The following is a 23,818-nucleotide window of genomic DNA, read 5'->3' as shown; positions in this document are numbered from 1 at the left end:
TTCTTTCCCTCTCTTGACCTGTCTTTGATCTCTTCTTTGCCATTCCCCTTCTCCTTTGCTTGCTACATACTTCTTCACTTACCTGTGCCTTCTCTCTCTCAGTTGATGCTTCTTCCACAACTTCTTGAGCTCTGTGGCCATTGTAAAATTTTCTCTCATTTTTACTTTATATATCTGTATATCTATCTATCTCGCTATCTATCTATCGCCAGGAATTGAACCCAGGGCACTTGACCAGTGAGCCACATCCCCAGCCCTTTTTATTTTTATTTTGAGATAGGGTCTCATTAAGTTGCTCAGGGCCTTGCTAAGTTGCTGAGGCTGGCTTTGAACTGGCAATCTTACTGTCTCAGCCCCCCGAGTTGCTTGGATTATAGGTGAGCGCCTGCGCCCAACATCTTGACTTCTTTTTTTTTTTTAACTTAAAATAGAAAAAGGATCACAGGAAGAGAACCTGACAAGACCACCTGTTTAGCTGCTCCTCTTTGGAAGGATGCAGTTTCTCCTTTGGATTCCCTATAAGAGAGGAAAGAATCCCATGTCATTCAAGGATGTCAGAAATTGTGGAAAATGCAATAGTCCTCGTATTTGTTTTGGTTTTGTCTGCTTAAATTTTAAAAAAGTAACATTATAAATAATCTTGAAGACTTAGATCAGGGAATTTGATCATTTTAAGTACAAAGATATATTTTACACAGAATAAATAAGGCAACGCACTATCATATTATGTTATGAGTTCAACTCGGCTTAGGAATGTGAGCTAAAGATTTCCTACGTCCACATTGCTTCAGATATAATAGAGAGAAAACTACTTAGAGACAAGGAGACGTCCTTCTCCTATCATCTGGGTGAGTCACAGAGCCAGCCTCTCAGGACTCCACTTCCACATCTTTCAAATGTGGACAATAATATCCCTGTTCTTCCAACATCATAACACTTAAGAAGAACAAACAGCATCACAGAAATGAAGTTGTTCTTAAGACTTAAAAGCCCTAGACGCTATGGTATTGTAAATTATCAAAATTCTGGTCAGCTTTGCAGTGTTCTGATAACCTGAATAACTGGGGAAATCTCCATCCTCTGACCTCACCTAGGAAAGTCCCAGGGTTGAAGCAAGTAAGGTAGAAATCACTCAGCATTTGATATTTGTTTTGGAATCATTATCAATAACATAAGTAGGCAGCTTAAATCTTAAGAGCTCCAAAGGTGTATTTGCATAAGGAGAGGCAGAAAGAACAAATACTGTGTTGAGTGAATGCTGCATTTCATAACTACCTTTTTTTTCATTTTTTTTCCCTACAGCCTAGGCTAGGCCTTGTGCATTTTAGAACTAGGAAGAGGGAACATGCATTTAGAGCATGACCCAGATCAAAATCTTCCCCAGCTAACTGCAGAATAAGGAAACTCTCTCCCCCTGGGGCCTGACTCAGGTCTCTGAAATGCATACCTGCCTATAAATAACAGGCGCATTCATCACTATGACTATTTTTCTCCATCTGGGTTATATGGGGATTTCAGTTCACTCTGGGTGAATAGTGGGTGTCCTTGTAGAATACATGCTAGGACGTGAGAGAGCTTCATGAGGGACATCAACCACTGGGGCCATTTCCCTTCCTCTCCAGAGACCAGTAAGGGTGCAGTGTTTTTTTTTTTTCTTGGAGACCCACTTACCTAATCTGGCAGAGGGTTTCAGCTCTCTTTCCAGAGGCAAACCTGGGGCACACACAGGGGATACTGTCTGTTGTTTTAAAGGATTAGTCACAGAGAATAGGAGCCTGCCTTGTCATCCAGGGCAAGAGATACTATAACTAAAGGAGCCATTTTCCCTCTCTGGGCCTCTATCTAGTCCATTAAAAAGAGAAAACTTTTCCAGCTCAAATATGTCAAGAGCCAAGCACTGCCTGGCCATCTACCACACATCTCTCCAGGTGGGCCTTGATAGAAAACCCAGTCTGAGTAGGCCAGTTAGAACCCTCAGGCCAATTTTGCACACCTTTTACAATTTTATTGCAAATTTAAAAATCAGGAAAAAAAAAACAAAGTACATGTATAAAGGCATGAATTGGTGTGAACATACTCTATATACAAAGATATGAAAAATTGTACTCTATATGTGTAATAAGAATTGTAATGCATTCTGCTGTCGTGTATTAAAAAAAAAAACTAAAATAAATAAATAAATAAATAAATACCAGGAAAAATACAGAAGAAAGTTGATTTCTGGCTCTCCTTGAAAAATCAAAGTTCTGGCACTTTAGAACCAAATTCTGATGTGCTGAAAGTTAGAGATGGGTGCTGTGTCTATGCCCTTTGGGTGAAGCATGTTTCAGTTTGCCTCAGTCGCTACCACTTCCTATTGCCACCTACACCTAGTCTACTTCATGGTATCCTCCTGTCCTGCAGGCATCAGAAATAGCAATCCTTTCCTTCATTTCTCTCCCGAACCCAGATATGTTAATCTGCCTTTTAAGTACTTTTTCTGAACGGCAACTTTCTGCAGAGCAAGAAGCTGGCGTGTAGCATGTGAGCAGAACATTGCCCTCCAGACAGGAGCTCTCAGAGTCCTGGGAGGAGGGGCCGGAAACCAAGGAGTATCTTTGTGTAGATGAAGGACAAGGCAGAGCAGCTCTGTCCAATAGAAATACAAGGCATGAAATGAACTACCAACACAACTGAAATTTTTCTAGAAGTCGCATTATAAGGAAGTGAAAAGAAACAGGTGAAATATTTAATTGCACTTACTCAAAATATTTTCATTTCATAATTAATCAGTTTTTAAAAATCACTTATGAGCTACTTTACATTCTTTTGTATCACATTAAGTCTTTAAAATCCAGCATTTATTTTTTCCTTCTGTGCATGGACATTTGCACTAGCCACCTGTCATGGGCTCAGTAGCTCTGTTGGGGAGTGACTCCCCTCTTGGACACACAGAAGTACCAAATCAAGGAATTGTTGATCAATTTGCTACTTTTGCCTAGATTCTCACTAGCTGCTCTGTGGAATTCAGAAGAGAACCACATTTATTGAGGGCTTACTGTGTGCTATATATAAGAACAATTTGTTTTATTTTAGTTTTGAACGTCCCACTAAAAAGTAGAGTAGAGGGTAAATCCATTGAAATGGACCCTAGATACTACCCCAGTGGTCTCCTACTGTGGTACTTCCTGGGCATTCCTTGGTCTCAGTTTTCTCACCTCTAAAATTAGTAATAATTATATCTATCTTAAGAGGCTATTTGAAATTGATGGAAATGTTTTTATAAACTATAAGTAACTATACAGATTTAATAAAAAGAAAAACAGCATATGTCATTGAATGTCAGCATCTGGGCCAAGCATTTTGCACATACATCTGTTTTTATCCTTATAACAGCTTTGCCAAATGGTGTTCTAATCCAGATTTCAATGGGAAAGAAACTGAGGCTTATGGAATTAAGTATTTTGTGTAGTCACACAGGTGGTGGTTGGCAGAGCCAATCAGGGCTTTGAAAGCAGGTTGTGAAATCATGGCTTTGAAATCATGGCAAAGAGAGAGGGAGAGTGAGAAAATCTTACCTTTAAATTTCTGAGACGTTTGGGTAAGTGTTTTTAAAGATGAAGAAACTCCTATAGGTCACACATGCACCAAATTAATGGCCAGCTAACTGCAGAATTGGACATTCTCTAGTATTGTCATTTTGATGTTAAATCCATTGAATCTCCTGATTATTGAGATTATTTTTAATCCCCCAAATGAAGAGTTTATTTCTTTGAAGTTGCACCTCTACAATGGAGGAAATTCATGCCCAGGACCATTAGATAAATTCACTACCCTTTGGTGATTCTACCTTTTCTGTGCTCCAATAACTTCAATCAGTATTAGTCATTCCCAATTTGTCTTCCTAGTCCCTGGGGAGTGAGTTATCACTTTTTAATTAAATGACTTACCAACTTTTTTTGGTTCCAGTCTGACTCATGCAAATATTGATAAGAAAGATTATTTTGTGACTAAGTTCCTTCACAATTTCACACAAGCAAAGTGTGAGCTGAGGCATAATTACCTGAAATGGATATTGTTTCTACACTAGCAAGTGACACCATTTGTGTTAGTCTGTTTTTTTCCATGTGTCCTCACCAAACCCTCTCACCAAGTAGAACCCTCTCTGCTGCACAGGCACTTAACACATCTGAGGGTGTTTATGAAGGTTGTCCCTCCTTCCCAGGTGCCTTGTTTCTTGGTCTCTCCCATTCAAATCTTGTCTGTCCATAAAGAATCATTTAGCTGAGGTTGGAGAGCTGACAATTTCAGGCAGGAAATAGTCTTTGACTTCCAACCACATAATGTTTATGCCTCTCATTTGAGGTCACCTCACATTCCACCTGGCGTTGTCATTGAGCTAGTTCATGTGTTCTTTACCCAGCTAGACAAAGATTCACTGAAGACAGGGCTCTTGGATCTATAATGCTTTATGTGTCTGTAGTACATGAAATATTTTATTGACTAAGTGCATGAATATACTTATTCTGTATGATGGGGCTGGATTTATAATAGGTGTGTAAGATCTGTTGAATTAAATAAATTTCAGATTTGAAAGCTGTATAGAATAGTTCTCTCAGAGTTAAAGAAGAAGAAAAAAAAACAGCTCTGTTACAGTGCATATTATTAATATCCTCAAGCAAAAGACTGAATTATCCTGCAAAGTATATGATCAGAGTAACGTACAAAGCAATAAAATTGGTATGGATATAGAAAAACTTAGCTTCAGGTGAAATTGAAAAACTAATTGAAAACTATGACTCAGCCGTCTGCATTTTTCCTGGTTTGACAAAGTAGCACAAAATGTACGGTGACCATGAATAAACCCTTAATGCCCTTCGAGGTAATGAGTAACTGTGTGACTAAGACAGAATTAGGAGAAAGTCTTATACCTTGAAAAAGAAAATGCTCCCATGTCTGTCTAGTCCTGGAGACTCCCAGTTCTGGGAAAGATGATCATTTCCCAAGCTTGAGTCACACTGACCTTCTTATTTGTCAATAAGAACCTGTAAGGAACAGCTATTGTCTTTAATTAAAAACTAACTGTGATGATAAAACTCAGGGATCTAAGTTCCTTGAGTTCCCAAGAGGGTTCTTCTTTCACACTATCACTCTTTTCCTGGGTTTTTCAGATTTTCACCCAGTTTGTGAAGTTGGCAAACAGAGGGACACAGTGAAAATTGGCAAAGGCAGAACGTTACTGTGGAGTCTGGCAGGCGGTTTGCATGAGAACAGGCATTCAGTCTACCTTTAAATAAAACAAATTGAATTCCAATATGAAGACTGTAATCAGAAGTTCCCAAGCCCTGCCCAGCTCCAGAATGTTCCCACTCCCTTTGCTGCCATGGATATTTCAGGGCATAAACAGAACTTTGAGCCATTTGCATGCACTATACCTGCCTTGGGCTAGTTGAAAGTTATTTGACTTTCTAACTTATGCAACTGGCTATGGTTTGCTTTCAAAAGCTGTATTTTAAAATACCTGAAATCAATTGATTCCTCTAGTAGTTTCTCCCCCATTTTTCTCTATTACCTGTATATGTGAGCTGTGAGGAGGTGAGTGAACTTTTCCACTCTTGGAGAATAAGCCACCGTTCAAAACTTCTGCAACCACTTGGTCCAGATCACCCACATCTGAGCTGGCGGGAGGCTCCTGGCTTCCATTCTTGTCTTCCAAGAATCCTGAAGTCCTCTCATTTCCTCATGCTCTACATGAATTCAATCAGCAAGTCCTGTCCGTTCCGCCTGCAAAGACCCCAAACTTGTCCATAAGCTTTCCAAGTTGGACAGGGACGCTCTGGCCCCATCCCTATTGTTCCCTCTGTTCTACTAAATGAGACTCCTGTCTGGTCTCCCTGCTGTCTCTCTTGAGTCACTGAAACTCATTCCTTCCAAAGCAGCCTAAGTTGTCTTTTTAGTACCTAAACCAATTCATGCTGTGCCCATTTCAAACTCTAATCACTTCCCACTGTGCTTAGGGAAAAACCAAAGAGCCTCCTTGGAGGCAGAGCCCTACATTACCTGGGTCCCCTTTGCTGGTGAGACTAAACCCCCCACTTTTAGCTCCCCCCCCCCCCCGCCAACATCGGACTCACCCAGCCCCCTTGCCCCTTACCATTCCTTTGCCTGGAATTTTTTTTCTTCTGATCCTTGCATGGATGTCCTTCAATCTGATCTTGTTTTATCACCTCCAAGGGAAGACTTACCTAGTGTCCTGCTCTAACAACCACCTAGTCATCCCATATTACATCACCCTAAATCAATTCTCTGCAGAGCTATTATCACAATCTGATATTTTCTTATATATATTTTTTTAACAAATTCACTTACTCTTTATCTTTGCCCATTAGGATATCTCTCTATTCATCTTTCTCGTTTCTCTTACCCCTGTATTTCCAGTGTCTATAACAGAAATTGTATGTCACATAGTAGGTGGTGGGTTAATAAATATTCCCTAACAGTTGTCTAGATAAATAAATAAAGACACCATAGGCCGTAGTCATCCAGTAATGGTGTCTACTGAGCACCAACAGCATGTAAAGTTTTAACCGTATACTACACGGAAATGACTACCTGCAACTTAGGTATAACTTCCACTGTTATCTCTTTTGATTCTCATGAGAAATAGTGTGGGGGAAATAAGGAAAAGGAATCAAGGGCTTTGCTGCCAAGAACTGTAAGCTGCTTTCTACCTAATGCCAGAAAAAGGAGTACACTTATCAAAGGTGTGGCACTTTTCCTGTAGCAGCGCCAGCTGAGCCCAAGATTGACAGGAGAACAAGCCCCACCCCCAGCTTCTATGTTTACTTGTGTGGTTGGGCTGCATCATCTTGTTTTTCAGCTGTAGGAATGAGGAGGAGTTTAACGAGTGGGGCTGGACATCAAGGAGAAGGGAGGCAGATGGTGCAGGATGATGGGCTGAGGCCCGGCCTGGCTGGGGCCCTGCTGGGGGTGAAGCCAGAGGCAGAAATTGAGGGGCTGTTGATATAAGAGATGCTTGTACTCAGGCACAAGCAGAGCAGCTTTGGGACTAAACTATAGACCCTGACACAGGGTGCAGTGTGGGTCTCCTTAACCCTGCAAGGAATGGGGTGTGACTGTAGCATAAGAAGGAATGCAGGGAACACAAGCTCTTTGGCACTTTGTGGGTGGAGCAGAGGCCAAAAGCCAGCTTTGTGACACTGGAAGGCAAGACCTGAACGAGAGAAGTATCATATGGAAGATTTTCGTGAGATGTCCTACTGCTCTGATCTGAACCATGCCAAAGTCCAGTCTGCCAAAAGCATCCTCCAGGTCACTAGAGTTTTCTGTGTGACCTCAACTCCTGAAAGCTCATGGAGGTCAACAAGCAGCTCAGATACCTGAACCAAGAGGAAGAGATTTGGGCCCTGAGCAGAGGAACTGGGACACATGCACCAAGAGTGGCAGTTTCAAATGGCCAACAAGCCAAGAACATCCAAAGGCCACTATGTTTCTGAGCATACTCCATTCATCCTGTGGAGAAAGGGCCAGAGTTACACAGGTGGAGCTGTCAGCTAGAAAACCGAGTGGAAACGTGATCTAATTGGCCCCCACAGGCTGGCGAGGCCCAGGGACATTTGGTTACATACCTGCCAAGGAGACTCAGCAAACAGGTTCAGACTCACCCGGTGGGGAGGCAATTAAGTACCAATGCCAAGGGGGGGGGGGCTGAAGGCAAAGGTAGGCAGAAGAACAGCTCTGTTATGGTGCCCAGACCTCTGCAGGATGCCCTCCCCAGCTCTGCTTCTGTGCTGAAATAGGCATAATTAATTAACACGAGTTCACTATAATCACTGTGCCTGAGGGCTGTATTCTGCACGAGTTTACAAAATATGGAAAAAAGTTCCCTTCCTTGCAATGCCACCGTAATTCCTGCAGAAAGGATCAAAGCTCTGTGGCAAAAGGCTCCCACTGAGACTGGATCTATGAAGTCGCGTACTTCGAAGTTAAATATGAACACATGTAACTTGTCTTTCCTATCGCAGCCAATTTAAATCGTGTTTATTAGAAAGCAGAGACTAACTTAGCCCTAATTGTATATCCTCAAAAAGTGTGGCTGGGATCTTGCACACAGTAGGTACTCAGCATGTGTTGTTTGAAACAATCAAATTCCAGAAGAAACGAGTGTTCTTCCTGACGGGAGTTTTGCCCTCTGCAGAAGCAAAGCCATGAAGCATGGTCTGAGAGACACCTTCCTAATGACATGAACGGAATCAATTTCTTTCCTATTAACTCTCTCAGGAAAAAGAAAACAACCTTACTAAAATACAGCTGAATTCAAGTAAAACAAGAAGGTAGAGAAATAATTCTACCTTTTGTCATGGTCTAGCAGCCCCCACTTTGGAAAAGATTGACATATTTGGTTTCATCCTATTTATTGAAATTCTGTGTGTGTGTGTGTGTGTGTGTGTGTGTGTCCCCTGTGGGATGTGTGCACACATGGTGTTTGTGTGCTGTGTTAACAGAATGACAGAAATCATTACAGTCTGTGGCCACCATAGTGAGCAGTGGATGCCACTGCAGAGCCGCCATAACAGTTCCTCAGTGCTCAGGCTGAGACTTACATGCTGACTTTGAAGCAATGAGCTATTAGCCATTGTTGAGTAGCCCAGGAACCTCTGAATAGTTGTAAAACAAAGCCCTGGGTGAGTGTGTGTGTGTGTGTGTGTGTGTGTGTGTGTGTGTGTGTGTATAGGGAAGGGAAGGTGAAGGGAAATCTTTGTGACAAAACATGATGACAGTGTTCACACATTTGCCAGATGTTTACAACAGTGGAGTAGGAGGCTCACATCTGCATCTCATTGTCCCTTCCCTAAATGGGCCTCCCTGGGACTGCTCAATAGAGTAGATGGTCATGCTGGTCCGTGTGGCCCAGGCAGCGTGATGCCGGTTCTGGAATTCTGACGATCTCCACACTTGAAGCCATCAAATAGATCCCCCAGGACTGTTAGATGAGCTCAGATGGTCTTAGGATTGCAGCATCTTGTGGTTATGTGCCATACTGGGATTGTCGCTGTTGTATCACTCCTGCTGCTGTGACCAGCAAAGCAATGTATCTTTAGGAAATGCATCAGTCCTTAAATGGTAGTGAGCCCTTTTTGGAGAATTCAGGCCACCTAAGACCCTGACTTCTAATTTATATGACATGTGGCATTCATGCACCCAGGTTTTCTAGAATACCACCACTCTCAAATTTCCTGAATTCTTGCCCCTGGGTTCTTAGGGTTTGGTGCTCGCTTTTGGTTGGGCCCTACTTTGATAGAAGCCAGGTTCTATGGCTTCTGAAATGATGGTGACTCATCTGTCCCCACTAACTTTAGAGCTAAAGGTGAGTCATCAACAAGACAAGAGATGGCTGTACAGAACTTGAGTACTCAGATTTAGGAATTAAAAAGCCAAGTTGGACATGACAGAAACAAACCAGAAGTTCTTAACTATCCATCCTAGCCCTCCCCCCACAACACCCTGCCCCCAGCTGAACTGAGCGCTGGTAAGCCTTAAATAAATTTAATCCAGTTTATCTCCCACCACTTTTTATTTTTATTTATTACTGCCCATTGAGCCAGAAGCAGAATAGTCAAAACATTTCCAATGAAGCTGAATTTTCAGGGTATTTACAGTCAGCCTGGAAACAGCAGGAAGCAGGATTTATAGATTTGCATTTTCAGGCAGGCGATTTCCCAAACCTCAGCTTTGGACTTGATTTTAATTAAAAAAGAAATATATATATATGCTTTAATAGGACTAGATCTCTGAATCCCAGGAGAGTCTCTCTGTAAATTGAGCTAAGATCCTAAACCCAAAGGTATTTGTACCCGAAAGAAACACTGACAGGTTGGTGTTCCCACCAGTGAGGAGGATGGCTGCAGCGGGTCCAGTATCCCTGGGAGGTCAGAAAGGGCTTGGCAGGTAGGGAGGGTGCTGTCACACCGAGTACCAAGCTAGAAGGAAAAGGTTCTTGCAGCTTAATAAGTTTTGTTTTCAGCCATGGAGAGGCAATATCTACCAATGGTTTAAAATTAAAAGTCTGGCTCATTCTGCTGAGGTTCAAATCCCAGTTCCTGCTTCATACTGGTGAGCCTTCCATAGGTAACTTAATTCCTCTAAGCTAAGCCTTCCTGCTTTTATGATGGGGATAATGATAGGAGCAACATGAGAAGTTGCTGTGAGCAAACTCCAATTATCACAATAAAGAGACAAATCTACAATGTTAAAGGTATGAATTGCATTTCTCCCAAGTGCTCTGCCAGGCAAGGGTCAGCTGAATTGAGTTAGTAACCTTCATGCCCATCCCTGGCACACTGTAAACAATCAGGGAACCAGCTTTTTCAATTAGAATGCCTATCAACATCAGAAGCACAAAGAACAACAATTCTTAGTTGTTTGCATGACTGAACCTTCAACCTCTCGCTCTTACTGAATTTTTAAAATCGGGGCAAGAGCATTTTGAGTGGCAAGAGAGTCCTGCCTGCCTCCCAGACTACCCCCCACCACCTCCAGGTGTCAGCCTGATCATCTAAGGCCAAGAGCCAGCGGGGTGGAAGGGAGGGGCATGAGGTATGGGGCAGTCAGTTTAGGCCTGCTGCTGGCTGAGACTGGTATTTTCCCTTTCTGCCAGGCTCTGCTGAGGTCACACTGCCTGGAACCCTGGGAAGGAGCCAGGCTGAAGCTCCTCTCTTCCCGCACCCATCTAGCACTAGCCCTACCCACAGCACAGGCTGCCACACATCAAACTTGCAGGAGATGCTCAGGTCTGGAAACCAGTGGCCAAGAAAACCAACTGCTTCTATTGCTCTGTTTTGTTTGAAAAAGGGCCTCAGCACTGCAAATAAATAAATAAAATAAAGGTCCATCAACAACTTTAAAAAAGAAAAAAAAAAAAAAAGAAAGAAAGGCCTAGAGCAAAAACACATTACATTGGAAAGGCTTTAATTCATAGAGGACTAAAATTTAAATTGTCTGCTTCCTTCCCAAATAAGCAGACCAAACCCTGGGGATCTCCTAGCAGAAAATGCTGTCTTCTGCTCCAGCCAGGCTTGTTACCTCCCTGGGCTGCGTGGCTGTTCACGCTCTGGTGCCCCAGTTCTCTTCACCTAAAGCTGCCAGGGAAAGCTGGGCAGAGAGAATTCACAGCCAAGGACTGCAAAGGGTAGTTTCTAGAATACCAAATCCTGAACTTGTGGCATGGCGGATGGAGGCCTTGGCATCTCTCTGCTCCCAATGAGATCAATACACTAATGCTGTGCACAACCCCCTCCCCAGGCCTCCCATCCTATACTCAGAGGGTGGGGGAAAGAGCAATTCCTGCTCAGAACAGTTTGCCAAGTAAGGGCATGAACCAAGAAAGGTAGACCGTGATGGTGAGCAAGACAGCGGGGCTCAAAATGAAGCAAAGAACAGAGCAGTTATGCCCAGGGCTCTGGAGTTAAAAGGAGGCTGACTCCCTACTGGAGTCCAGTTACTAGCAGAATGACATTGAGCAAGTTACTTAATATTTCTTAATAGAAATCATTAGTTGCCTTATATATATATAAAAAAAAGAATAAGTCAAAGTCCCAGCAGGAGACACAAATGCCACATTGTTTCAACGGAAAGAATTAAATATAAAGAATTGTTGACTAGGTATAAAGTTATTAACTAGGTAACTAAATGGGTAAAAAGATAAGCCTAAGATTCACTGAGGCAGCAACTGCCACCCTAGGACTAGGTGGACAACGGGAAGAGTTACAATGTTAAAGCTTAGAGACAGAAGGGTTCCCACAGGGCTGAGCCTGGGACCTGTAAGGAGGTGCCTGGCCCGGCTGCATCAGGGTCTGTGGGTGGGTGTGATAAGGCTGATTCTGTGAGTGTTGAGCAAAGTGGATTCGACTATTGCTTCTAAAACGAACCCACTGTCAGGGTGAGAAGGCATTGCTGGGGACACATACCAGCACAGGAAGCAAAGAAGGAGCAGCTCCCTCCTAACTCCCCCACACTTGGAAGCTCCCTCTGTTGCCCTTGATGGCAGAACCTAACAGGAAACAGTAGCAGTAAGCAGGCTTGGCAGTTAGGTGAAAGTTACAACCTATCTGTGATAGGTTGATTGAAGTGGAAACCAATTTCTACACTCCTTTCTTGGAGGTTTCATTGAGAATATAAGACTTCAGGTGTAATGTAAAGGATAAACATGGTATCTAGTAGTAGTAAGTCTATAAATTAGTCATGTGAATTTGATCTCTAAGACCTCCACCCCTCTCCATTCGCATGTCTTATATGGGATCAGACCCTCTATTCCTTGATTGGATTCATTAATTCCCTCTTCCCATCTCCAGCCCACCTAAATTATTGCTACCTGTCCCATACTTCTTCTTACTACACAGTTCTTATCTCAGTAAACTGCCAGCACTTACAGACTAAAGACAAAATCCTGGAACTAATGGTTATCATGTTGTATATTCTGTGGTTGGGGAGTCCTGGAAAGGTTAATTCCCACTGGATCTAGCACCCTACTCCTCACACCAGACCCACCATTAGAAGTTAGAGAAGTGAGGAGTGGGAAGAAAGTCAGGTTAGGCCTGACCCCCAAGGAAACCTCCCTTTAGATGTCCTGATGTCAGACCTAACTCAGAACATCAAGAATGAGGCCTACCTCTAAACTTTGAATGAGGTCCTCACCAGGTTGAGGTAAAGTTCTTCTTTTTTTTTTTTTTTACTTTTAATATTTTATTTTAAAAGGCTTGTATTAAACATCTATAAGATATTCCTCAGTGCATAATTATTTTACTGTTAACTAATCAATTTAAACTCAAGCGGTAGAAGTAACAGAAAAGAGGTAATGGCTGAGGTAAAGTTCTAATGCCCTAAGTTCCTGAGGTGCTGCTCTCTTCTACTTCTTTAAATTAGCAACTCCCTTATCTCTCTTTTTCCTCTTTCTCACAGTGTGCTTTTACAGTGATCATCTGTATCCATCAGCTAAGGCTAAAATAAGCTGCAGTAACAACTCCAGAATCTCACTGCCTAATGAAGGCAGTGTGCATTCTTTACAAATATTGTGTGGAATCTGTGGGTTGACTGCAGCTCTGCTTCACACCCTGTGACTCCAGTGTCCAGGCTGAGGAGCACCTCCTCTCAGGAACATCACCAGCTTCATAGCATAAAGAAAAAGAAAAAAACCATGGAACCTCAACACAGCCCTTCAAGCTTTGGCTTGGAAGTAGCATGTATCATGTATACTCATATTTCATTGGCTAAAGAAAAGACACATGATTTCTGAGTTCAGGAGAAAGAGATAGATGGTACTTGTAAAATGAGGAGCCTTGCAAGTCACATGGCCAAGCCTGACCTCACTGAGCATGAGTGTACAAATCCTTCTAGAGATTAAATGAATATTTTGATCAATAAAACAGTCTATCACACCTTCCTAGTCAAGGATATTTGTTCCTATCACCTGGAGCCTAAGTTATTAGATCTAATTATTTTTAGATTACATTATTAAATCTATCTAATCGGGCTCCAAAGGAAGCGTTTCTACCAGAGCTGGTCTCCCTGCCTCTAGTGTCTCCATATTGCATGATGCTTCAATGGACGTTCCTGAATGCTCCTGGCATTGACTTGCTTATACTCTTCTGCAACTCCCTACTGCCAATCAGTTCAAATCTAAATTCTGCAGCCTGGTGTCCAAGGCTGCCATCCACTGCTTCTTCCCCTCATGCCCAACTACCTCTTAGCCCCAGTGCCTCAGATCAGCCAAGAAGCTGATGGCTTTCTTCACTAATCCTCCAGTATTTTGCTTGTGATGCTAATATTTGCTGTTTCTTGTTCCCCTCTCCCATTCTCTTTTTGAATCCCTTTCTATTCTTCAATTTCAAGAGTTGTCTCAAATCTTTTTTTTTTTTTGTCTCAAATCTTAACTTAAACTTTTTTTTCTTTAAGTAACTGCACTCCCCTCTTTATAACCCTCAAAATTCAGAATTACATCTTTCTGGTCTTGTATTTATGTTTTGTTTCTAGAAACATTGTGTATTATTGTGGGAAAAGATCTTAGAGTTTTTTCTTCCACACATATCACCTCCCCTTGATTTAGATATGAGGAAATTGAAACCTGGAAAAAGAATGAGCAGAAAAGTCACTGACTTATTGAGAAGCTAAATTGAGATAGAATTGAATCTTCTAGCTTCTTGTTAGCATTCTTCCCCATACCAGATTGAATTTCTTAATCATCTATTTATCCAGCTAAGTTATAAGCTACTTTAGGGTAGGGATATCTCATTTGTGATGTTATATAGCACTCTTCACATATAGAATTTTTAATTCTAACAACAGTCTTACAAGATAGCAATTATTTTAATTTTATCAATGAGAAAACTAAGCATTAGAGAAGTCAAGATCAAATAATCAATAAATGACAAGTCTAGGGCTATCGAATGCCTACTATGTGCTTGGAAATGTGCTATTTCTCAATTCAAAGAAATTGAAATACAGTTACACGTTAACAACTTCAGCATAGTTCATAAATCCCAAATGAGTAATATCTTCAGGATTATGGACAATGTGGCCTAAATTACCGGGGAAAAGACTGGATCTGAACTTCGCAATTAAGGATGCACACGGTATGTATAATCTAAGCAGATGTGGTTGAGTGCCCTCATTTCTAACAAGGAAAAGGGTGTGAGAGGGTTGGTAACCACAAACAAAATAATGGATTGTTGGGAAATGGGGGAATTCTGTTTGACAAGAACCATAGCTTTCTATGAGAGTCCTGCACAATAAATCACAATAAGAGATTGGGGTGCCAGGTACAGTGGGGTGTGCTTATAAACCCAGCGGCTCAGGAAGCTGTGGCAGGAGGATCGCAAATTTGAAGCCAGCCTCAGCAATTTACTGAGGCCCTAAGCAATTTAGTGAGACTCTGTCTCAAAATTAAAAAAAATAAATAAGAAGTTCTGGGGATGCTTAATCACCCCTGGGTCCTGGGTTCAATCTCTGGTGAGAGAGAGAGAGAGAGAGAGAGAGAGAGAGAGAGATATTAGGACAAAATTCTGGAAGGTTTAAATACTGAGTTGAAGTAATTGGATTTTGTTCTGTGAGCTATGAAAAGTCACCAAAGATGGTGACCTATGAAAATACTGTTTTAGTTGTATAATATGGGAGTGGGGGAACTAGGACTGGGAGATGAGAGACCACTTAATGACTACTTAAAGCAGACTAGCTATTCTTTCATCACCCACTTGTGAACTGAGATTAACGCGGGAGTCGGCAGGTTTGGGGCAAGATAGAATTCATCTTATTGACATAAGAATTATTACTGTCATTTGTGGTGGCAGGGGTGGGAAAAGTAAAGTGTAAATGTTTAGGTTGCTAGTTCAAAAGCACACAGCCCTGTTTTCCTGAAATTCATGTAGAAATTAGGGTATAAAAGTTCTCCTATAGGGGACAGAGATTGGATCCCCCAGAGTTGGAAGGTTATGATCTTCAATCCCCGCCCACCCTTCATCTGGTCATGCCTCTTTTTTATGAGTGGCATATTTCTGATCTATGTTTGTAAGTTTTTCCCTTTTCTTTCATAAGTGAATCCACAATTTAGTGAAGAAATAAAGGTTAAATGTGTGCTGTTTTCAATCTAATGATTTCCAAGTTTATGACATTTCGTCTTCTTATAAACAGCATCAGCACCTTTATTTTTCCCATCCAATTACTTGGAAACATGTCAGATTTATTTAATTTAACAAAATACTCAATTTTTCAAACTTTGATAAACAAAGAAGGTACTGCTTCCCAGTGGAAATGTGTGCCACCCAGATAGAGCCATATATAATAGCTTAAATTAAGATGCTGATTCATCTACTGGAGTATAGAAATTCAAATGTGAATTACCATGGGAAATTTAGTGGGCTAAACAAAAGTTTAAATCAATGCATTCACTGTGTATGTGCATAAAATTCTTCAAACCTTTCTTTACAGGTTTTAGTTTTCAATTGTGGAATCATTATTGGAACTCATTTCTGTAATATTTTAAAACTCAGGATTGCTATTAACTTTGGGGTTCAGAAGATCTGGAAGTATTGGCTTAACCAAAATCAAAGATTTTCAAAAGTTGATTGAAGGGTGGTTTCAAATCCTTTCTTATCCCAAAGAATATTCAAGAATTCATCATGTTAAGTAGGGAGCAGTGATACAAAACAACTTTATGCTCATATGTTTAAATGAACAGACACAGTTCCACATTTCTTGCACTTTATTTTTGTTTTGGTAAGGTTAAACCCCAAAGGACACATGTACAAAGAAACTCCTACCTTGATTTTATAGGCTAAATGACTGAATAATTTATTTTATATATATATATCTCATAATTCCTCAGTGCTATTCCTTACTCTGAAAACTCCAGGCAATACTTATTTCACTTCCTACAAGGACAATGTGTGCAATGAGTTGAGTGATCCCAGAGTGATCCCAGAACAGTGGTGTGGCCCACTTCTGCATATCATGTCTCTATCTCATTCAGGAAAAAGGAAGATAATTATGTCAAGTGGGTTTTGGGTGGTCTAGAAAAGGTACTTGCTTAGGGATTCCAAACATTTTCTCTGTGTCATGGACCCCTTTGGCAATCTTGAATGAATGAAATTTCTTGAATAAAAATAATGAATGTTATTTTTCAGAAAAAAAGTACTGAATTCCTAAAATAAAATATATGTGACTACAGAAACAAGCCAATTAAATTGCAACAGTTATCAAAATATTGAAAAGCAAATTGACATTATTGTAACACATGTACCTTTTTATTAACACTTTAAATAACAAGGCCAGTGGCAGATCTAATGATTATGGTGATTTGTGAAGAATGCTAAGTGTTGATAACATTTCTCAATATCTGTAACAACTGTAAAGTAATATGAAAAATCCACGTGATTTATCTTAGTGCAAGTTCCAGGTATTGGTAATATTAACGTAGTTTGCTGCCTACAATGAAGGGAAATGTTTAATTTCAGACTAGGATTGCTGCAAATGAAGACGCAATTTTTCTCCTTCTAAGGTCATAGAGTCTACATGTTGTGTTAGTAGACAGACCACAGGAAAAACAGATATATAATTTAAAGGATTGTTTCTAAGTAAGATATAGGCTATCAGCACTCTTTGGAGATCATACCGACATCTTCTCAGGCAGCTCAGAGAAGGCCCACTGCTGGTTTGAAGTCAGCCCCTGGAGCTTGCTGCTGGCACTTAGCAGAGCACCTTGCAGGGTTTGGGGCTCACTGCTTCTCTGCTCAACAAGTGTCTGAAGAAAAGAACCGAGAGACAATGGAGTAGGGTTGGACTTGGCTCCTAAGGGCCCTAACATTCTGAGACTGTGACAAATGCAGAAGGAATTCACTGAAGCCAGCTCAGAGTCCTGTGGCTGCCAGGAGTGACCGCAGGAGACAGAGCAGGCAGTGGGTGGAGCAGCAGGGCAGTGCCATGGGAGGGGTGAGGCTGATGCTCAGCACCAAGCTGGAATTCTCTCCCTTGGGTAAAGATCCTGAGCAGAAAAGGGAAGTGCTGCAACCAGTGACCACAGAGGGTAACCAAAGGACAGAGAAACAGCTGAGCTGCCCAGCTGTTTTCTTTTCTGCTGCACGTCTATCAACATGGGCAAACAAACAGGAAATTCATTCAGCAGCATCCTGGCTTGATGAGGCTTAAAGGGCTTCTGTGTTTCTGACAAGTGTCATTAGCAGAAGGTACCTCTCCCCTGCCCCACCTCTGCCTCCAAGAAAAGGAAGAGGAGAGGCTGCATTCATACAACCTTGTGGAGTTCCTAGTAGAAACTACAATGACGATAATGTCCAGCAATTATAGGGTTAATAATAGTCACATAAACTAGACACAGGTGAATGAATTATTTCATTCGGGACATTTACACAATTTAACACTTTGTAATGAGAGACCTCATATTATACAAAACAGTATTAATCAAGAGTGTTAATAAAAATGACTGTCGTGTTGAAGGCATGCCTACCACACAGGTAGCCTGTGTCATTTTATCTCACTTAATTCTCCCAACAACCCTCTATGAGTTGCTAGTACCTGGAGTGGGTCAAATGTTGGCTGCCTCCAAAAGATGTGTCTGCCTTCCCAGGATCTGTAGATGTGGATCTTTGCAGACCCTTTATATTTGTTACCAAGTCTCCTTGGGCTCCTCTTGAATTCTCCCCATTTCTCTGGCATACAGAGAGATAAACTAACCTGCCCTCAGCTTCATAGTTACTACATAGAAGAATTGGCTCCAAATCCAGGAAGTCTGATTGAAGGCATGTGGCTCTTGAGATGAAATCATCCCCAATTTTTTTTTTTTTTTGGTGGGCCCAAATTCATAATAAGTGTCCTTATAAGAAGAAGAGACAGAGAAGGAGAGCACCAGAGCAGAAGGCCATGTGGAGATAAGGCATCAGAGCGACGCAGCTCGAGGTCAAGGAATGCCAAGGACTGCTGGTGACTATCAGAAGCCAGAGAAGAAACAAGGGATGATTCCAGTGCTCCCATAGGAGCCAGACCTGTAGACACCTTGCTTCCGGACTTATGGCCTGAACTGTGTGAGAGTATCAATTTCTGTTATTTTAAGCCTCCTTGTTTCCTCTAAGATCTCCCCAAGGCTCTAAGAACGAGCAACTATTGTTCTATTATTGAAAACTGTCTATGTAAGTCCAGCCAGTCACAGACCACCAATGAAATCACCTGGGCCAGGTATGCATACCACTCCACCATGGTGCTGTCTGAACTGACAAGTAACTCAAGCAATTCAAGATGAAATAACATGATTAAGATATCAATTATTTAGTACAGAGGTTAGACACGTGCCTACAGACTACAGGGATTTGAGGCCAATATTTCCTCCTAGGAACTCTGAGGCTGGAGGCAAGTCAGTTAGCTTCCTATATGTCACATCTGTTCTTCTGTAAAATGGGGAGAATTTAAGAGAAACTTAAGTAGACATGACTACAAATACAGCATGGTATCCTGAGGGGATCCTTGAACAGAAACAGCAAAAACTAAGGAAATCTGAATGTACTACAAACTTTAGAAAACAATAGTATATCAAATGCTGATTTATCAACTGCAACAACTGTACCATACCAACCATAACATGTTAATAATAGGGGATAATAAGGCAGGCAAGGTAGTGCACACCTGTAATCTCAGTGGCTGGCTGGGGAAGAGCAATTATTTTCTATTATTGAAAGGCAGGAGGATTGTGAGTTTGAAGCCAGCCTTAGCAGCTTAATGAGGCTATAAGCAACTCAGTGAGACCCTGTCTCTAAATAAACTATATAAAGGGCTGGGGATGTGGCTTAGTGGTTGAGTACCGCTGGGTTCAATCTTCAATACTGAAAAAAAAGAAAGATAATAGGAAAGACTCCATATGAATCTAAAATTGTTCTAAAATATTGTTAATTTTTTTTAATATCAGTACCTCACAGTGTGATAAATTTACAATAGTGTCTGACATATTTTAGGGGCCACTGTTAGCTATTATAATTTTAGGATTATTAACAGGACCAAAGAATTCATATTTGCAATATTCCATGAAACAGGCTATTTTTTTTAAAAAGTAAGATGACACTACATTTTTAGAGGAAAGTTGTTAGAAAATGTTATTATAACTTTGCCTAGTTCCAAAGCTAGGTAAAGCCAAATAAAATAACTAAACATTCTTTCTTACTCAGGGTTTCTTGGTTTTTTAGATCTCCTCCAACTGTGTTTTTGACTACCAACCTATTACTTGCATGCAATTTATGTGAACAAGATCTAGCATGTTTATCTGAGAGATGTGAAAAAGGAAGACTTGCAAATTGCAAATATAACTTTGAAACTTATCATTATGCTTTCCCCCTCCTATCTGCTATGGAATTCAACCTTTTAAAAACACCTATACCATATTTTACTTTTTTCTAGAAAACCAAATGGAATGGGTTATAGTGATTACTATTTTGACATCCAACAGAGTGAACAAATGATGCATTTCCTATGTTCACTTAGATTCCCACAACTAGGAAAGAATTAAACTTCTGATAAAACCAATCATTCTAAGAAGTAAAGATTTTTTTTCAAGAGAATGATCTAATATCAAGAGAGGACATTCAGATTCAAGCAGATTGGTCCCACCTGTGTGAAGTCTGCATCTTAAGATACTAAGAAAGCAGCAGAGACAATTTGGGAACAAAATTTTGCACACTTTATCACCTGAAATGGTGTGCCCTACCCCAAGAGGAGAGTGCTATTGCTTTAAGGGAGCTACTCTTCTGGACCTTCTATAAGTGAATCAGGTAGATAGACACACAGGCAGATGAGAGCTTGGGGACATAGCAAAAAGGACAATGAGAGGCATAAGCAGCAACTGATTCCTCTGCCCAGAGAAGGGGACATCACAGGAAAATAACAGATGACTGTGCTTGGAGCCCATTTCTCAAGGGAAACCAGCCTAGGTCATTCATACTAAAACTCTCAGTGTCCGGACTTTTTAAGTAGCCAAGGTCAAAGCCCCAGTCTGAGTCTGGAGATTTATAATGAGGTATCACCACCCCAAGTACTTTGTCTGAATTATCAACAAAATGGATCTGCCTTCTGAGTTCCCTTGGAGAATTTTCTCCCAGAAAACCCATCTTGAAAGGTCTTTGAATTGAAGAATGTATTTGAAAGAGAGCAGTGAACAAATGATTTCACACCTGGGTTTTTTCTTAAGAAATGTGGCTACACTATTATGAGACAACGTTTAAATTTAATTCTGTGTTTCCTTGATGGTAGGCTACATAGAATCCCACAATGCTTCCAGTGTATCTGTTCTCACCATTAGCAGTTCTGAAACTACATTAGGTGAGAAAGAACGCAGGGATGCCCATAAGTGCATGAAGAAAAACACTTTCCTGGGGAAATGGGATTTTGTTTAATTGTTAAGCAAAGATTAGCAATTTTCTTCCCTATAGAGCCTCTTGAAATGTTTACTAGATTAATGAGTATCATGAATTTCTGATAGGGGGATTTAATAGTCTATATTAAATAAACTATAGGAACATATTCATTATCAGGACAAGGATTAACAGCTTCCTTCAGAACACAGTTTGGGAAACCGTGCTTCTCCACTAGAGACAGACATAAAAATAAATCATTCTGTCAGTTAACATTTAAATCCCATCCTCCTAATCCTGATTGCCTAAAGTTAAGGCCATAAACCATTTTAAGACCAACTGATACTGTGCAACAAATGTCCAATAATCCACCAAGGTCTGTTCTGAGACCGGGGTTGACAACTGCATTTTCCACACTATTGGTCACCATTCCATGCTATTGGGAATTCAAGATAACAATTTCATCAATATGTAATGAAGTTTGCCCCCCACTATCTCTCGAAATATTTGTTTTTAACAACAATTTTCTTCTATCAAAAAAGCTTTTACTGTATGTGTGTGTGTGGGGGGATTGTTGTTGTTGTTGTTGAAACTTTCATATTTTGAACTCCTTGATATAAAAAAGATTCACTTCCTTACTCCAATATTGAAATCACTGTTGAGCCTTTAGCAGCATTGCCTGGGTTGAGCAGCCTGTTACACACTCAACAGCTAGGGGGCTCCAGCATTAGCTGCAAGGGAGGCTCCTCCAGAGTAGCCAGGAGGCCACAGATAGCACTGCCTGTAGGTGGGTTTTCTACTCCCTCAAAGTCTCTCACATCTAACAGCTCAGGGAAATCACTTTTGGTCTGAAAGTAATTATGCCCGACAACATATAGATTTCTTACTTCCGTGGCAGTGTAAAAACCCAACATACCATCTTTAATTAGATGCCAGCTGTATTTGCTTTTAAAGGCTTTTCTTCTTTCTCCTCTTCTAATTCTTCAGACATCACCAGCTTAATGACATTTTGATTAGCTTGTTAGAATAATTTATTGTTTAGCCTTTTTAACGATTAGGGTGTTCACATCATACTCAATCCTTTACTCTATTTGATTTTGGGTAAACTTTCAGACAGGATTCAGTGAGTAGACATCAGAAACAATCAGGAAAGTCCATAAAATGGGAGTAGAAAGTAATAAATCCTCCACCGATCTCCTCAAGGATGCTCCTCAAACAATCACTGGTCAGCGTTTCTCCCACCTTTTGAAAGGGTAACAATCATCCCTACTGTCACAGCTGCATAAATTCCATCTTTAAGGTCAAAAGAAGTATGAAGTCCTTCCACTGTGCAATTTTCTTCCCTATAGAGCCTCTTGAAATGTTTTTAAGTAGAATATTTCCATCTCATCTTCCTTCTTACATGCCCTCATGAAGAATGAAGATGGATAGGTGATAGACAAATATACACGTAGATAGAGAGACATACTTAAATCTGTTAAGGGGCACTACTATGAAACTGACCTTAGTGAGTCTACCATCACAGCCATGGAGGACTACAGACCATAGGGATTTTCCAGATTTTCTTTTTCTCCCTCAGTGCAAAGTCATGGGGAATTCCAGAACAGAAGAGGCTGGCTAATCAGACTTTCACTGGACTGGAGGAATGTTTGCACAAGCATGTAAGCAGTCTCACAATAGAGGACTGGCCTGCATGATTCAGACCTCTCTGCTTCTATCTCAGAGAACCTTTTGCAGTTATGACTCCTCATGGCTCCACAGGTCATTGGAGGAGATCAGAGCTCATTGTGACTCCAATGATGGACAGATATTGTACCATGTCTCTCTGATGCAGCTGGAGCAACCTGTCAGAGATGGTGGGGTTATCAGGTGGGGCCTCCACAACTCCTTGAGTCATCCCTGATCCCTTGATTTCTCTCCCTCCCCATGAGCAATTCATTTGCATATCCTGTCTCATAGAAGTATACTCAGAATCCAACCACTTTGAACTACTTTCCTTGTGTCCACCATAGTCCAAGTAATTCATTATCTGTGACTTTAAGATGCTGAAGCAGCCTCTGGTCAGCCCCCTGCCTCCTGTCCTTGCTGCCTCTACTGTTCACTCAGAGTGATCCTTTCAAACATAAGCTCCTTCGCATCCAACCAAAACTCCACAAGAGCTTCACTTCTCACGCAGAATACAAACCCATAGTTCTGACCACAGCGCTGCTTCACCACATCTTCACCATGATCCTAAAGGTGATAATATCATTGTTTCAAAATCTGAAAACAAATGTGTTGAGAAAAAATAAAAAAAACATTATCCCCACAGATAGACAGCAGGACCTGGCAGGACTGCAACTTAAACACAGGTTTCTCTATACCCGGAACAAAACTCTTGCCATTACACTGACCTTCCCCCAACACGAGCATCTAAAGGCTTTAAAAAGTGAGCTCTAGAAAAAAATAGGCATGTATACATCCATGTTCATAGCACCACTCTTCACAATTCCCAAAAGGTGAAAATAACCTAAATGTCCATTGACATTTGATAAGTGGATTGATAAGTGGATAACTAAAACATGGCATATCCATATAACAAAATATTATTCAGTCTTAAAAAGGAATGAAATTTTGACACATCCTACAACATGGATGAACCTTGAGGACATTGTGCTAAATAAAATAACAGAATAGTTAAATTCATAGAGACAGCAGAATGGTGAAGGGCAGTGGCAGGAGAGGCAGCTACTGGGGGCAGCTAATAGGTAAAGGGTGCAGAGTTTAATTGGGGAATCAATTAATGGGCAGCTATTAGGTAAAGGGTACAGAGATTAATTTTGGATGATGAAAAAGTTGTATAGATGGCTTGTGGTGAAGGTTTTACAATATCTGAATTTACTTCATGTCACTGAATTACATGTCTGAAATTTGCGGTGGGGAGA

At 40.9% G+C, this 23,818-nt stretch overlaps 1 protein-coding gene and 1 long non-coding RNA gene across 4 annotated transcripts in view; one reads left to right on the top strand and one right to left on the bottom strand.

Moving 5' to 3' along the window:
- The window catches only part of Itgb6 (integrin subunit beta 6), a 122,915-nt gene that overhangs the window by 19,448 nt on the left and 79,649 nt on the right, over window positions 1–23,818 (top strand). The gene's annotated exons all lie outside the window — the stretch shown is intronic.
- On the bottom strand, window positions 4,536–19,271 carry LOC125619412. Its single transcript, XR_007350946.1, has 2 exons — window positions 6,134–19,271; window positions 4,536–5,763 (listed from the first exon to the last, which is right to left on the bottom strand). It is a non-coding gene; the product is annotated as an uncharacterized LOC125619412 (long non-coding RNA).

This window comes from Marmota marmota, unplaced genomic scaffold (assembly GCF_001458135.2).
Source record: "Marmota marmota marmota unplaced genomic scaffold, marMar, whole genome shotgun sequence".
NCBI lineage: Eukaryota > Metazoa > Chordata > Mammalia > Rodentia > Sciuridae > Marmota > Marmota marmota.
Note: the sequence above shows the minus strand (reverse complement) of the source record. Positions and strands in the feature narration are given on the sequence as shown.